Consider the following 17,556-nt stretch of genomic DNA (forward strand, 5'->3'; position numbering starts at 1 on the left):
AGTTTGAATCTGCATAAAGACCATTTTCATTTTTTTCTCCTGGATGCTGATAAGTTATACTTCAGAACATTAGGTCAATGGTTCCTTGTAGGGTGCCTGCAAGAGAACTGTAGCTAAAAACAAGGAGGTGGGAGCATCAGCAGTTTCAACAGGGGATAAAAAAACTACAGCTTTCCCTGACCTGGAATCAAACCCAGCCCTAGTGAAAGCATCAAAATCCTAACCACTAAACCACCAGGGACAGATATTTGTGGGTTATAGGCAGTACCTTATGGAAAAAGATCTTAGGATGAAAAATTTCTCCACTGCAAGCACATGTTAGAAAACTTTCAGGGACATCTGAAAAAAGTTCTCAGCATTTTAAATACTTTCGCTTTTGTGTGTTTTGTAAGTGGAATTCCATGAAACATGGAGATGGCACATGAGCAGAGAACATTCCAGAAATATCCTTGTTTGCCTTTCTTCACTTGATCTTAGTCAAAAGGCAGAGAAACAGTTTTTGCTTGCCTTTCTTGTTGCTCATTTGTATACAGCATTTGCTGTAACTGATGAACCCAGAATTCGGGTTAGAATCACAAGGAAGCTACACTTCCCATTTAAACCAGAACTTACTTCAAACGTAAAAAGTGGATAATAGCATTTTATTTTATTCTTTTTAATATTTATTTTTTAGTTGTAGTTGGGTACAATACTTCTATTTCATTTATTTATTTTTATGTGGGGCTGAGGAACAAACCCAGGGCCTCGCATGTGCTAGGCAAGTGCTCTACCATGGAGCCCTAGCCCCAAGGTAATGGCATTTTAAGAAACACAAATGACAAAACATATCCTTTATTATGTTACTTTCCTTCATTAGCCAACTTTTTATGCCATGGAAAGAAAGGGAAACAGAGGGCAACCACACTTCCTTTTTCTTTCAGTCTTCCCTTATTTATCAGTAAGTGAAAAACAGAAAGTATGGGTAAAATGTGTACATAAAGAAGTGAGTTAAAAACAGTAGAGTTAATTTTGTGTGGTGTTGCCACTGTTACAGTAAAGACAAAAATACATACGCCTGTAGTAACTATGGTTCTACTTATGAGCTAAATGCTTTTTTATATTTACGTTGTCAAATAAAAATAAATCTGAGCCGGGTACAGTGGCACATGCCTGTAATCCCAGCAAATCAAGAGGCTGAGACAAGAGGATGGCAAGTTTGAGGCTACTCTGAGCAATACAGGGAGACCCTGAGCAACTTATCAGGACCCTGTCCTGAGGATGGTAGAATGAGACAGACATTCTTACCCTACATATATGATTACACTATTGGTGTGACTCTGCACCATGTGCAACCAGAGGAATGAGAAGTTGTGCTCCATTTGGGTACAATGTGTCAAAATGCATTCTACTGTCATGTATAACTAATTAGAACAAATTTTAAATTAAAAAAAAGACCCTATCTTGAAACAAAATGGGCAGAGATATAGTTAGTAGTAAAGCACCCCTAAGTTCAATCCCCAGTACCAATAAATAAATAAATTAATTAATTAGAATACATCTGGACCTAGGGGGCTGGGGCTGGGGCTCAGTGGTAGCGCACTTACCTGGTATGTGTGAGGCACTGGGTTTGATTCTCAGCTCCACATATAAGTAAATAAATGAAATAAAGGCCTACCAATTAATTAAAAAGTAAGTAAATAAATAAATCTGGCCTAGAAAAGGAGAGACTTTTCAAAAAGGCTATTTTTGTAGTAAGTAGAATATTCTGATCTCAGAAATCTACAAGGGTCTCTAAATCAAACAGAAAAAGGTCATTACTTTCACAGGGAGAGATAAGCAGGTTTTTTGTTTGTTTGTTTGTTTGTTTTTTGTTTTGGGTGGATGGGTTTTGGGGGGGATTTTTGCAGTATTAGATATTGAACTCAAGGGTACTCCACCACTACAGCTACACCTCCAGTGTAAGCAAAAATTACCAATCCGGTTTCAACACCACGATGAAAATACAGAAAAACGGAATGGAAGCAGACCTCAAACAGATCAGCAAGCTTTTCTTTATTTCACAGCAAAGTCAATCAGTCAGGTATGGGAAGGCTCCTTTTCTGGGTGGAAATGGTCCATGGTTTACAGAAGGAGCCTGGGTTTTATAGGTTCAATGAGGGTGAATTAATTATTGGAGACTGAGGCAGAACGTGTTGATTAGGGCAGTGAGGAAAGAAGTTGTTAGAAGTCGGAACTCATTGTCACAGGGAAAAGCTCAGAACTAGGTGTTCACTGCTTATCTCCCTTCCTCTGGGACCCATTGTCACCTAGAACTTCACTATTTACTTTTCTCCTTCCAGGACTCAAGGGCAATGGGAAACAGTAAAAGTCCAGGGCCCAGCATTTCAATATCCCCCTCCTCCCTTCAGGCCCCACTGTGGTTGGGAAGGAGTGAATGTCTTGCTTTGGGTGAAGATGTGAGGGATGAACCCAGGAAGGGATGAAACTTTGCTTTTTCCCTCAGGGCCCATTGTCACTGGAAAAGGATTTACTGGAAGAGGTTTAGTGTTTGGATAATTTCCCTTCCTTTTTCTGAGCCACACTGTCTTTCCATTCCCCTCCCCCCCCCCCAGTGGAGGGTGCTGAATTTTGGGAATATTATTTTCCATAACTATTTGCCCAGCCCTTTTTAGTTTGTTTTTGTTTGTTTGTTTGCTGTTGTATTTTGTTTTATTTTGAGACAGGTTCTCACTAACTTTTCCAGTCTGGTTTCCAATTTGCCATCCTCCTGCCTCAGCCTCCTCAAAGCTAGGATTACAGGCATGGGCCACTATAACAAACTTAGCAGAAAATTTTAAGGACAATTTGAACAAACAAATGCAGAATGAACAGACATGATGATCAGAGTACTTTCCTAGGAAATATGTCTCCATATGGAACTGATTCTCAGGATAAGTTAATAAGGGGTGCACGTTCTGCATTATAGCCCTTATCCAGGTTGGCTAAGGCACACCTTATATAGGGCCTATGGAGAAAGAAGCCCGATTAAATTTAGGTGGACACAAAGCAAAGAATCAGAAATGGGCAATAGTGAACATTTGGTCAACATTTACAACTGGAATCATACAATGTAAAGATAATGGGTAAATTTGTGCTAATTATTTAAATTACTGATTTCTACATAGAATGACATTAAATGTTAACACAAAAAATCAGAACAAGACAAAGACCATGAAAGAAAGGAAAAAGATTTATAGTTTATTACCTTTAACAGTACATTTTTTTTCTACTTTAGAACAAGTCTCTTGCATTTTCACTTTGCATTGGATCCTATAATTTACATAGTGGATCTTGATACCAGAAGGTAAGATGAGTTTCCGTGTGTGTATGTGTGTGTGTGTGTGTGTGTGTGTGTGTGTGTTTGGCAGTACTGCAAATCAAAACCTAGGACATAGCAATCTGTATATGGGGTAAAAATGGGAGCTCATAACCCACTTGAATCAAATTGTGAAATATGATATATCAAGAACTATGTAATGTTTTGAACAGCCAACAATAAAAAATTAAAAAAAAAAAAAAAAAAAAACTAAAAAAAAAAAAAAAAAAAAAAAAAACCTAGGACATAAAGCACACCTAGGCAAGTGTTCTACCACATCCCAGTCCATGCCAGTTTCATTTTTCAGTTTTATCTCCTCTATTTGCTTTTTTTTTTTTTTTTTTTTTTAATTTTTTATTGTGGGTTGTTCAAAACATTACAAATTTCTTGACATATCATATTCCACACTTTGATTCAAGTGGGTTATGAACTCCCACCTTCACCCCATACACAGATTGCAGAATCACATCAGTTACACATCCATTGATTTACAAATTGCCATACTAGTGTCTCTTGTGCTCCACTGCCTTTCCCATCCTCCACCCTCCCCCCTCCCCACCTCTCTCCTCCCCTCCCCTCCTCTCTCTCTACCTCCTCCACTGTATAACCCTGAGGGTCTCCTTCCATTACCATGCAATTTTCCTTCTCTCTCCCTTTCCCTCCCACCTCTCATCCCTGTTAAATGTTAATCTTCTTCTCCTGTTCTTCGTCCCTACACTGTTCTTAGTTACTCTCCTTTTTTTTTTTTTTTAATTTTTTATTGTTGGCTGTTCAAAACATTACATAGTTCTTGATATATCATATTTCACAATTTGATTCAAGTGGGTTATGAGCTCCCATTTTTACCCCATATACAGATTGCAGAATCACATCAGTTACACATCCATTGATTTACATATTGCCATACTAGTGTCTGTTGTATTCTGCTGCCTTTCCTATCCTCTACTATCACCCCTCCCCTCCCCTCCCCTCCCCTCTTCTCTCTCTGCCCCCTCTACTGACATTCGTTTGTCCCCCTTGTATTATTTTTCCCCTTCCCCTCACTTCCTCTTGTATGTACTTTTGTATAACTCTGAGGGTCTCCTTCCGTTTCCATGCATTTTCCCTTCTCTCTCCCTTTCCCTCCCACCTCTCATCCCTGTTTAATGTTAATCTTCTTCTCATGCTCTTCGACCCTACTCTGTTCTTAGTTACTCTCCTTATATCAAAGAAGACATTTGGCATTTGTTTTTTAGGGATTGGCTAGCTTCACTTAGCATAATCTGCTCTAATGCCATCCATTTCCCTGTAAATTCTATGATTTTGTCATTTTTTAATGCAGAGTAATACTCCATTGTGTATAAATGCCACATTTTTTTTATCCATTCATCCATTGAAGGGCATCTAGGTTGGTTCCACTCTATTTGCTTTTTAGTTATATCTTTTTGTATGTTCTTTCAGGGGGTACACTAGAAACTAAAACTGGCTTCCTTAATTTATGACAGACTAACTTAATTTACTTACCACATCATGAATAATGGAAAATGCTGAGTGTGGTGGTGCATACCTATATTCCCAGCAGTTCAGGAGACTGAGGCAGTAGGTCTGTGAGTTCAAAGCCAGCCTCAGCAATTTAGTGGGGCCCTAAACAACTCAGTGAAACCCTGTCTCTATATAAAAAGATACAAAAAAGGGCTGAGAGTGTGGCTCAGTGGTTGAGTGCCCCTGGGTTCAATCTCCAGTACTATTACTATTACTATTACTACTAATAATAATAATAGACCCTTTCAACCATTCAGTTCCATCTATCCTTCCTGTCATTGTGTCTTATCACATACTTTATTTCTTTATATGCCATATACTATGCTATAAACTCTTCAAGAGGTTGGGGGTGTAGCCCCTGGTATAGTGCTCGAAAGAAAATAAAAACACTCCACATGACATGATGATTATTGTTATTTAAAACAGTCAATAATCCTTCATATGTACTCATTTTTACCCTTGACAGTGCTCTTCATTTGTTCTTATACTTATGTGTTTGTTTAATCAGTTTTTTCATCGCTGTGACCAAAGGCCTGACAAGAACAATTAGAAGAAAAGTTTATTTGCTCACGTTTTCAGAGGTCTCAGTCCATAAATGGCTGACTCCATAGCTCTAAGCCTAAAGTGAGGCAGAACATCATGGCAGAGGAAAGCAGCTCAGGACATGGCAACAGGAAGCAGAGAGAGATCCACCCCACAGCCACGTCCCCAGTAATGATCTTCTAGCTACACCGTACCTGCCTACAGTTACCACCCAGTTAATCCATATCGGTAGATAAATGCACTGATTCCTTTAAGGCTCTCAAAACCCAATTATTTCACCTCTAAACTTTCTTGCACTGCCTCACACATTAGACATATCTAAACCATTACAACCCTGTTCCTATGTGGAATCATTTTCCTTTAACCCAATAATCTCTCTTCAGTCTTCTGGAAATACATTGTTCAGCTTTCATTTGTCTGAAAAATGTCTTTATTTTGCCTTTATGTTACAGATACTTTTACCTGTGTATTATTCCAGAATTGCAATTATTCCTTCTGTTTTTTTAGCTTTTCTCTTCTTTTTTAATGCTGGGTATTGAAACTAGGGCATTGTGCAGAGACATCATTCTTTCTTATGTTGTCATTTAGAATATAATATTGTTTTTTCTCTATCTCCTGTAAGATTCTATCTCTACCTTTGATTTTTAGTAATTTAGTTCTTTTAGTTATTTAATTATGTAAGAAAAAATACTGAGTTGTGATTTTTTTTGGATTTGTCCTTCTTGGGGTTTGCTAAGCTCCTTGAATCTGGAGATAGAGCCATTCATCGGTTTTAGAAAGTTCTCAGCCATTGTCTCTTCAGATATTGCTTCTGCCCATTATCCTTCTGCAACTGAGTACACATCTCTGTTATATCCTATTTTTTCCTGTTTTTGCATGTGCATGTGTGTGCTTCCATTTGGATATTTTCCATTTATCTGTCTTTGAGTTCACTCTTCCTGTCTTCTGTTTTATCAAATTTGCTCTTAAACCCTCCTAGAAAGTTCTATTCTATAAGTCCATTGATGACTCTTTATTGATTCCAGGTGTCTGTTGGTGTTTTCAATCTTTTCATCCACTTTCCATCTTTTCCTTCTATTATAAAAAATTATAATCATAATTATTTTAAACTCTTGTCTGTGACCTTAAACAATTGGATTATCTTTGTTTCTGCTTCTGGTGATTTCTTCTCCCCCACTGCCCACTTCATTATTTGTCACATTTTCCTTTGTCTTCATACATATCTCCTAAATTTTATTGTATGCTAGACAGTGTATAAAACAACTCCAGAGACTGAATTAAATGCTTCCTTCCAGCAGGTTTTCTCTATTCTCTATCAGAGAATGTTATGGGGAGTCTCTCCAGAAAGCACTCTAAGTCCGAATTTCAAATCAATAGAGAGCTTTATTTACCTGGCCAGGGACTGTCACCCACGGCAGAGACCCAAGCTCTTTGGGAGGACAGCAGCCTCCTGGTCCATCCAAGGAGAATATAAGCACAAAAGCCACAACTCAGTGACTTGCTTATCATCATGTAAGCTAGCCAATTACAGAAATTAAAACATTAATAAGTGGGACCTGTGGGCTCTAAGCAGGACTGGAATTTTCCAGTCAGCAAGCAAGCTATAAACAGAAGCAAAAAAAGCATTAGCTTTGCAGTTCAGTTGACCACAGTCCTGGGTTCAAGCAGGTACTAGACAGTTGCATCCTGAATTTGGGCAGGGGTCAGCGGAGCAAGAATCTACTTCAAAGTCATGTAGACCCACAAGGGCATTCAAACCCAGGATGTAGCTCACTACGACCACCACTACATCCTAAGTAGGGTACAATTTATGGGGTACAAAGTACAGAAAGACAATTTTTTTATAAGAAAACAGCTTTCATTTCAGTTTCTCAGAAACAGCTCTTATACCAGTTTTTTTATAGAAGTCAGCAAAATGGAGTCTTAGGCCTGTCTGTGACAGTTCTTGCTTTATCTCATTTATCAAAATCTTACATCTATAATCTATATTTTTTACTAATCTATAACCTATAACTTGCACTCTTATTGATTGTTTTATCAGTTCACACCACAACAAGAAGATGAGATTTTATCACCTTAATTCAATTTAGAATCAATCTGGGTAATGAATAGGGTCAACATTAATCAAACTCAGTCTAACTCTGATATTAGTGGTCTCAAGAGTGAAATCTGGTATGTATTTATTGCTGGCAGTTCCTCCTAGTAGTCTTTCCCCCAAGTACCCAGAGATTGCAGGAGGTATCTCTGCCTTTTCAGCTCAGCACAAAGTCTCCCATGCTTGTCCAGTTCTCATTAATGTTGTGACGGGGAAAACAAACATTTGTTTGATGTTCCAACTGGCATGACCATCAGGAGTTCTACTGGTTTCTCTTTCTCTCAGTAGAGTTTCACTACCTAGGTCATATCTGATCCTTACCTCAGGACCAAACTAAGCAAACTTCCAAGGGAAGAGAACAGTCGTCAATCTCAGATTTTCTAGATGAGACTCTTCCCTTTTTATAATATAATATAAGACTTTTTTTTGGACTGTGGATTGATGTGGCGAGCCAGCCATGGGCTGTGTGGTGTGTGTGTAAACTGTGAGCATGAGCACGTGAGTGGACTGGACTGATGTTGCCTCTCTGTTTGGACTGGCGAAGGTATGTGTTCTTTTTGGTGGCTCTGCCTATGATCCCCACAGAGCACCTGATGGGTGTGGCCTTCCAAGATGTCAGTCAATCTGCTGACCACAGGTCACTAGGAAGCTAGTCTCAACCCCCCTGAAACTTTACCCCTCTCATGGGGTGGAACTTTCTCCAGTGTCTTCCTCTCAATAAAAAGGGGCTTCAGAATGTCCTCTTCCTCTCTTTTTTTCTGCCTCCCTTGTGGGAGCTGGAGCGGACAAGCCATCTCTGAAGAATCGAAAGAAAAAGGTATTTTTTCTGCGTTGTTATTTCATGTCAACTCAAATTCACCTGGAATGACCCTGAATGACTTAGTGGGCAGATTAGACTAGATCCAGGAATACTCTACTGCTGAGCTAGATTCTTAGCCTTTTGTGTATGTTGCTGGGGATTGAACCCAGGGCCTTCCTATGTAAGGCAAGCACTCTACCAACTGAACTATATCCCAAAGCTGGCCTCCAGCTTGCAATCCTCTTGACTCAGCCTCCAGAATAGCTGGGATTACAGGTGTAATGCATCATCATGCCTGGCTATGATATTGCTATTTATGTATATGAGAGAGTGTGTTTAGTTTTATTGTAGTCTGTTTCTTGTTGTTTAACAAAAAATATCTAAGGCTGGGAAATGTGAAAAATAAAGAAGTTTATTTGGCTCATGGTTTATTTGGACACACTCAATATCCAAACCATATTCCCACCCCTGGCCCCCAAGGTTCATATCTGTCTCACAATGCAAAAATGTTTCACACCACCCTTCATTATCCCCAGGTCTTAACTTTGTTCCAATATTACTCAGAAACCCAAGTACCAAGTCTTATCTGAGAGTCAAGAAAAATTGTTTCCAGTTGTGAGTCCCTGTAAAAGAAAAAAGTAGTTTCATATTTCTAAGGTACACTTTCAGGTATAGATACAGCAACCCACTCCTCAGTACCAATTTTTTAACAAAAGGGAAACTCAGATATCTAATACATAGATTTACTTAGCAACATGGAGAGAGTGCAAAATACACCATATTTACAAAAATACAGTGAAAACAGCATAAAACTTATACCATGAACCCATTTTTGTAAGTACATACTATCACATTTTGTAAAATTGCTATAGTTTGAATATGATTTGAGTGTGTCCCCAAAGGTTCATGCATTAGAATCTTGGTATTTAGTTTGTTGATGGTGGGACCTTTAAAAGGTGGAACAGTGGGAAGTCATTGGAGTCACCATGAAAGGTCCAGACATAATAAAATTTTCTTTAATACAATTATCTTGCTTGGCTTTTTGTTCCTTACTTTAAATTTTCTTTTGTCAGAACATAAGAGCTGATGAGGTTTGAAGCTTCAGCTCCCTACTCTCCTGCAACAACTTGACTTCAATCAAGTAGCATGTCTCATTCCTTTTGCACACAGCATAGAAGGACCAAGAGAATTTTTGAGCCTCTGTAAAGACTTGCTTGTATTCTACATTTACCCAGCACTTGAGGCAATATTTTCCCTTTATTATTTAAGCCAATTTAAATGAATTTTCTATGAACATGACTTAGCCTTATAAACTAGAGTTTATAAGGCTAAGTCATGTTATAAACTAGAGTTTATAAGGCTAAGTCATGTTATAAACTAGAGTTTATAAGGCTCAACACTACCATTTCCCAACCCCTTAACATTCCTCCTGTACTTCTTCATCCACAATCCACTTTCTACTCCAGGCTGTTCCATCTTAAGCCAGTCAAATTTACTTCAGTCTCTCCATTTTTAAAACAGTTTTTAATACCGTTTCTAAATGAGAAAGTGTGCAAATGTCTCCTAAATTAAGTGCTGCACCAACCTAAAGTCTATTTTTAAATTGTTTTAAATATTGGCTTCTTTCAGGCCAAGTCCATCACTTTTGTCTCTTTCTGCCTGGGGTTAAATGCTCTATTTTTATCTCTTGCGCAAAGTGCCAGTGAAGCTGGATTCCAGAGCAGTGCACCCAGTAGCACCCTGTAGCCTGATTGACAGGAAAGGAAAGCTCTTGCCTTATGACCTCGGGGTCCTGGCTGGAGACCTAATTGTGCTGGAAGTTTCCTGAGTAGGCACCATCAAGTTCTCTGTGTGTTCCAGTGGTTACAATTCCCCGAGAGTAGCTTGGGCCTAACTCAGGCTTGTTAACTCCTTCCCTGCAGTCTGAATGCGACGGGGGACCTTAGCTGGCTGGCCCCAGACTTTTCCTATGGACTGGGGACGCAGCGATGAACTATTACGTTTCAAGGGTGATTTGCGAAGGACCAACAGCCGACGGTTTCCGTAGTGTAGTGGTTATCACGTTCGCCTCACACGCGAAAGGTCCCCGGTTCGAAACCGGGCGGAAACAGTGTCGGGGTTTCTTCTTTTTTTCGGCATCGTTGAAACCTTGTGAAAAACCCTCCGGTATTGCAATGACAACTCGGGCCTCTCCAGTACCATGCAGGCTGGAACAAACAGTCCAAGAGGCATCCGATGGCGCCCCCTTGCGGAGGTGGTGGCATTGGGTGACTTTCTCCCTCCGGGCCAATGACACAGTTCAGATCAGCAGGTCCCTGTGCTGTCGGGCTCTCTTCAGTTTCTATGTCGTGTCTTTTCTGACCCCGGGAGGGCGCTCCTGATAAACTGGGAGCCAGAAGTGGCTGCTCAAGGAAAGAAATCATTTTGTTTGGATGTGGACCTCAAAGGACTAAGTCCTGGCCCGAGGGCGAGTTCTGAAGGGCGGTCCCTTTTTCAGATCCTTTGTCAGGCTCCAGCCTCTTCGGATCAGGCTGCGAAGCATCGATCTCCTCCAGGTTTTACAAACTGGTATCGAGGCCCAATCGTGTGCCGGATTGCTTTACACAGACTGCCGGATCTTCAGCCCCCACCATAGTACAGAGAAGTGAATCGAAGTGATGGCAGAGCCAGAGTCACAAGTCACTCTGCTCTACCGTGCTGCTCAAACCTGTCTTCATTTTATTTTCCCATATAACCGGTCGCCATCCAGTTCTCACACACGAAAATTCTTCCCTCGTTCTCCCTCCCTGTCTTTCCCACAAGGAATCTCAAAAGACCCTTGCTTTAGATGGAAACGATATTTATTTTCTTTTAATTAAAAAATTATTTTCTTATTCACCCTCCCCAAAGGGGACAAACAGTTTGAACAGACACTTTTTATAGATATTTTTTTTCTTTTTTGCCATCTGTGTATGATCACTGAAGGACATATAGAGATGACAAATAATCACACGAAAAGATTTTCAACATTATTAATCATTAGGGAAATGCAAATTAACAACAAAATGAGCTACCACTACACATATATTAGAATATTAAATAGATTGATCATACTAAGTTCGAAAGGATATGGAAGAATGATAACTTAAAACATTGCTGATAGGAATGTAAAATGGTACAGCCACTTTGGATAAAAGTTTGGTTTGTTCTTTCTTTCCTTCTTTCTCCGCCCTCTCCACCCCATATCCACCGCCACCTTGGTACTGAGGATAGAATCCAGGGTGGCTTTACCACTCTGAACTATATTTCTATGTCCCCTCCCCCCATCCCACATACACACTTTGAGATAGATTCTTGCTAAGTTGCTCAGGATGAATTTGAACTTATGATTCTTCTACCAAGTAATTTGGCGGTTTCTTAAAAAGTTAAACTAGGGCTAGGGTGTAGTTCAGAGATAGAGCATGTGTTTAGCCTGCTGGAGGCTCTGAGTCTAATCCCAGCAGCCATCCTCCAAAGCTATACTACCACAATGTGATTCGTCCACTTAATTTCTAGGTATTTGTACAAGAGGAAAAAAAGCAAATGCCTGTACAAAGGCCACTCTGTAATTAGCCCTAAAGTGGAAACAACTCAAATGTCAGTCAATGGGTGAAAGATGAATCCATACAATGGAATAATATTAACAAAAAAAAAATTGATACAACATCAATCTCAAAATAATTATGCCTAATCAAAAAAGAGCACTGGATGATTATATATATATATATATATATATATATATATATATATATATATGAATGATTATATATATTTTTTATATTATATATATGCCATATATATATATATATGCCATATATATATATATATATATATATATATATATATATATATATATAATATTTTAGAAAGGGGTTAGGGTGTAGCTCAGTCAGTGGTACAGTGCTTCCTAGCATAGTTGAGAATCCTGGATTCAATCCCACTGCAATAAAGACCAATCTATAGTGACAGAAAGTAGATCAGTGATTGCCTGGGGATGGGAGAGGAAGATGGGCAGGCTCTATAGAAGAAATGAAGTGGAGTAAGGGATATGTTCCTTGTCCTAGTTGTGGCAGAGCTGCAAGATAACTTCACTGGCCCTAGGTTCTTTTATCTTTGTGGGCCCCTTCCATCATAAAATTCTGATATTTAAAAATATACTAATACAAAAAGATTTTATAGCTCCACATTTATAAAGATGATTATTAATATATTATAAAATATTTATTTGATATAAAAGACCTTAAAAGAATTTAAACTATATTATAGAATTTTAAATTTAAAATAAATAAAACATGTGTGTGAACCCTATGAAGCATGCCTACCTTGCCTAATGAGTGAGTAAATTTTGGATCTTGGTGATGGTGTTCCATGGGTGGATACAGAAAACATTTTCTGTTTCTTTCATGTCACGATTGTTAATAAGAAGTATGTTTTTTGATAATAAACATATTGAGCTTTGGGAATATTTTTTACAGAAAAAAACATGTGCCAAATACATGTGCTAAAACTTGTACATGCTAAATAAATCCAGTTTATTATATGTCAGTTATGTCTTAATATAACAAAGTTTTTAGTATTTCCTGGTGGGGGAGTGAGCATATTTGAAGTCTCTTCTGAACATTTATATAAAATACATATTTTAAGTTTCTTATAAAAAATGTTGTATAGTTTATGCTTGTAATCTCAGTTACTTAGGAGACTGAAGTAGGAAGATTGCCAAGTTCAAGAGCAACCTGGGCAATTTAGCAAGACTCTATCTCAAAAGAAAAGAAAAAAAAGGGCTGGGGTATAGCTCAGTGATAGAATATTTTCCTAGCATGTGTGAAGACCTGAGTTCAAGTATCATAATCTCTCTCTCTCTCTCTCTCTCTCTCTCTCTCTCTCTCTCTCTCTCTCATACACACACACACACACACACACACACACACACAGTCATATGAAACAAAATTATATTCACAATATTAAATCGTTTTTCAACAAAGCTCAGGAAAAGTGTTAATCTCAATTCATTGCTCTTTATTTATATGGATGGGGCAAGGCTTTTATCTTGCTTATTTTTGTCTTCATTTATTATTTCCTATTATCCTATTCTCTTAAAAATTGTCTTCTTTTTTTTTTTCCTAAAGGCAAAGTTTCACTATATTGCTTATGTTGCCTAGGCTGGCTCAAATTCACAATTGTTCTCCCTTAGCCTCCCAAATAGCCACGATTACAGGCACATGCCACCTCATTCTGCCTCTTTCATCACATTTCTCTATCTTGGTGTGATCCTCTCCAATGAGTTTGAGTTTATATCCTGATAAAATGTATAGTTTTCTTACACATAAGTATTTCTTAATTTTGCATGTGATTTTTTTCACTCAGGATAATGACTTTATGGTCTACCGCTGTTGCTAGGTGCACACCTGGTCCTTTTGTTTCCCACTGCTGCAAGTAATTCCAAGGTAGCTACCTTCCATTTCACTTTTCTTTCTCCATGATGGGTGCCAGATTGTCTGCTAATTCTTGCTCTGATGAAGCCATCATACTTCTTTATTGAACACATATTTACTGAGTGCTTACTACACGCTTGGCATTGTTCTAACCTCTGGGGATTCAGTAATGACATAAATAGGGAAAAAAAAAAAAGAATCCCTACCCTCATGAAGTTTACATTCCTGAGTGAGCAGACAAAAGTAACCTCTAGGAGGGGGAAAAGGGTGGGAGATTGTCTTAATCCCCAATAGTCAATGATTTGATCAATCATGCCTATGCAATGGAACTTACATAGAACCCTGAACAACAGGCTTAGAGAGCTTTGTCAAAATAAAAAGAAAATTTTTAGGATGAAAAACATCATTGAAAGAATTTTTTAAAATGGACTCTAGAAGCCCTGAAGAAGTAGAATGCACCTTAGGATATTGTAAGAGTTCAATAAAAAATAATTTGGTTAAAAGAAAAGAAAAGAAATAGAATGTGTGATTCTAGAAATGTAAACTTTGGTTACTGTTATTGTGTCCCCCCACCCCCCAAAGCTCACATGTGAGACAATGCAAGAAGACAATGCAATAACCCAAAATTATTGGGTTATGCCCTTAGCCTAATCAGTTAGTTGATGGAATTAACTGAAGTAGTAGGGTGTGGCTGGAGGAGGTGGGAATTGGGGCGTGGCTTTGGGTATATATTCCTATCTGGCAAGTGGAGTTTCTCTCTGTTTCCTGGTGGCCATGATGTGAGCTGCTTTCCTTCACCACCCTCTCTTGCTGTGATGTTCAGCCTCACCTCAACCCCAAGGAATGAAGCCAGCCTCTATGGACTAAGACCTCTAAAACCATGAAATCTCAAATAAACTTTTCCTCCTCTATAATTGTGCTGGTCCGGTCCTTAGTCACAGCAGCAAGAAAAAGTGACTGAAATAGTTACCTTTGTTCTTTGATTGCAAGAATCTAGAACAGATAATTATACTGTGCCACTCAAAGTGCATATCAGGAGGTTATCTTATGTTATTTTTACTAAGTATATACATTCTCTGTAGTCTGTTGTTCACATGGCTCTTGTCATACAGTATCTATTCTTTCTCAGTTTCAACAGAAGTTTCTGTTATGAGAAATAGAAAGTCTGGTGGCCCATAGGGGCTGGGGATGTGGCTCAGCGGTAGAGTGCACACCTTGAATGCGTTTGGCCCTGGGGTGGATCCTCAGCATTATATAAAAATAAATTTTAAAAAGTAAAGGTATTGTGTCCAACTACAACTAAAAAATGATTATAAAAAAAAGAAAGTCTGGTGGTCCATTTTCAGAATACAGTAGTAATCTTTAATTGGATCCAGTTGTTGCCCTTCCCTTTTCCCTCCTCCCAAATTCTAAAATTAGCCATTCTTGTAGATTGTAATCCCAAACTCCTCCAATCAGAGTGAAGGACAGCACTACAGTAGATTCAGCAGGCAGACCCCCACCCAAGCCACTTGCTAGTCAGTTTCCTGTGGCAAGCCCTTCTGACAGAAGTAAAATTTTGCCTTGCTCATGCATTTTTGACATGTGTTTGATTTCTTGTGGCACCTCCTTATTTCTAACACTGTTATGGTTTTTAAAAGCTTCAGGGTTGATGCAGAAATGTTCAGAGGTAAAATGATTGGATACTTATAGCTGTAACCTAATCAGTCCATCCTAGTTTGATTGGACTGACTGGGTGGTAAGTGGGTCACTATAGGCAGGTGGGGCATGGCTGGAGGACTCACTGGTGGCATACCCTAGAAGGGTTCATCTTCCTTGTGTCTCCTTCCCTGCTCTCTCTGCTTCTTGAATGCCATAAACCAAGCAGCCCTTCTGCCCTGATGTTCTGCCTTACCCTGGGCCCAGAGCAATGGAGTCATCCTATCATGGACTAAAGCTATGAAACTGAGCAAAATAAACTTTTCTTCCTCTAAGTTGTTCTTTAAAAGAAAATATTAGTTGTAGATGGACACAATACCTTTATTTTATTTATTTATGTGGTGCTGAGGATCAAACCCAGTGCTCCACGCATGTGGAGGCAAGTGCTCTACCACTGAGCCACAACCCCAGCCCCTCTAAGTTGTTCCTATTGAGTATTTTGGTCACAGCAACAAAAAGCTGACTAACAGTTTCCTACAAAAGAATTGTTATCTCTTTGCACTCCTTGCCCACTAAAGTTCCCACTTTCTCTGCCTTATTTGGAACACTGATTTAGAACTTTTTGAACCTGTATGTCTCCCAAATTGAAATTCTTTGGTGTTTTGGTACCAGGGATTAAACCCAGGGCACTTAACAATTGAGCCACATCTCCAGCCCTTTATAAAATATTTTATTAGAGACAGGGTCTTGCTGAGTTGCTTAGAACCTTGCTAAATTGCTGAGGCTGGGTTTGAACTTGCAATCCTCCTACCTCAGCATCCCAAGTGGCTGAGATTACAGGAGTGTCCCACTGCACCTCAGCTCCAAATTGTAATTCTTTTTTTTTTTTTTAATTTTTATGTGGTGCTGAGGATCAAACCCGGTACCTCACACATGCAAGGCAAGAACTCTACTACTGAGTCAGAGCCCCAGCCCCCCCAAATAGTAATTTTCTTAAATCCCCAAATAAACTCCTTTTAATTTTTGCAGTTTTTGAGTTTGGATCAATAAACAGCTTCCAAGTTGGTGAACAGAACAAGGTGCTGGAAGGGTGGCATTCCTGAAAAGAACTTGGAAGCTCCAAGCCCCTCCCTGATACTTTGCCCTGTGTGCCTTGTCCATTTGGTTGTGCTTTGTAAAAAATCCACTACATATAAGAAAGTATCTCCTTGAATATTGTGAGCTGTTAAAGCAGATTATCAAATAACAAAGGGGGTTATGGGAACTCTCAATTTATAACCAATTGATCAGAAGTACAGGTGACAACTTGGGACTTGACATCTAAAATGGGGCAGGGCAGTGTGGGACTGAGCCCTTTCATGGGATCTGCACTAACTCCAAGTAGTTATGTTACCAAACCCAGGTCCAGAAGTTCATCCTTCAGAAAAACAAATGTCTGAGAGATGAGCATTAGGAAGAAAGGCTCTATTTAAAGACCACTGCCCAGGTCAGTAATTCTTCTGAGGCTTAAATACTGCAGGTTAGGGCTACATACACTAATGGGAAAATTGGTTCCATCAGGTTGAGTCAGGAGCCTCAGGCATCAACATTCTGCTGAACTCCAGTAAGAGTACTGGAAAGTTTTCTCTGTTGAAAAACAGCCAATACAAGGCCAAGGCCAGAAAAGCATCTTTAATTATTATAGTTGGGCCCTTTGCCTATAGGGGCAAAAAGTTGGAAGTACTTTCAAGACCACAGAAAGAGTTTAACACACTTTTCATCTTGCATATGGACTGGTTCAAGGTCTCCAAAATACATTGCTAATGGAAAAGACTGGAGTGTGGAGCAGTGTGTAACATATATTTGGGTAAGGAAAAAAATAGAGGAAATAAATTTGTACACATGTAACTACTGTATATACATGTATATACATGTATAGATAGATGATCTACAAGCAACTGGTCATACAAGAAACCGGAATTAGTGGGTGCTTCTGGGAACTCAAGTGCAGAGATGGAGAAAGACTTCTCTTTTAAAAGTCCCCTCCTCCTTATGCAAAGCTTCACTCACTTTCCTCGGCTTCAGTTACCTGAAGTCAGTCTCAATCTGAAAATATTAAATGTAAAATTCAAGAAATAACTAATAAGTTTTAAATAAACTTTATTATAATATTTTGTAATAATTGTTCTATTTTATT

The 17,556-nt window shown here is 38.9% G+C and overlaps 1 non-coding gene across 1 annotated transcript; it reads left to right on the plus strand.

Moving 5' to 3' along the window:
* The first annotated feature begins 10,329 nt into the window (after positions 1-10,329).
* On the plus strand, positions 10,330-10,402 carry Trnav-cac (transfer RNA valine (anticodon CAC)). The gene has a single exon. It is a non-coding gene; the product is annotated as a tRNA-Val (tRNA).
* Positions 10,403-17,556: the final 7,154 nt, after the last annotated feature.

The sequence above is a fragment of the Marmota flaviventris genome, chromosome 10 (assembly GCF_047511675.1).
Source record: "Marmota flaviventris isolate mMarFla1 chromosome 10, mMarFla1.hap1, whole genome shotgun sequence".
NCBI classification, from domain to species: domain Eukaryota; kingdom Metazoa; phylum Chordata; class Mammalia; order Rodentia; family Sciuridae; genus Marmota; species Marmota flaviventris.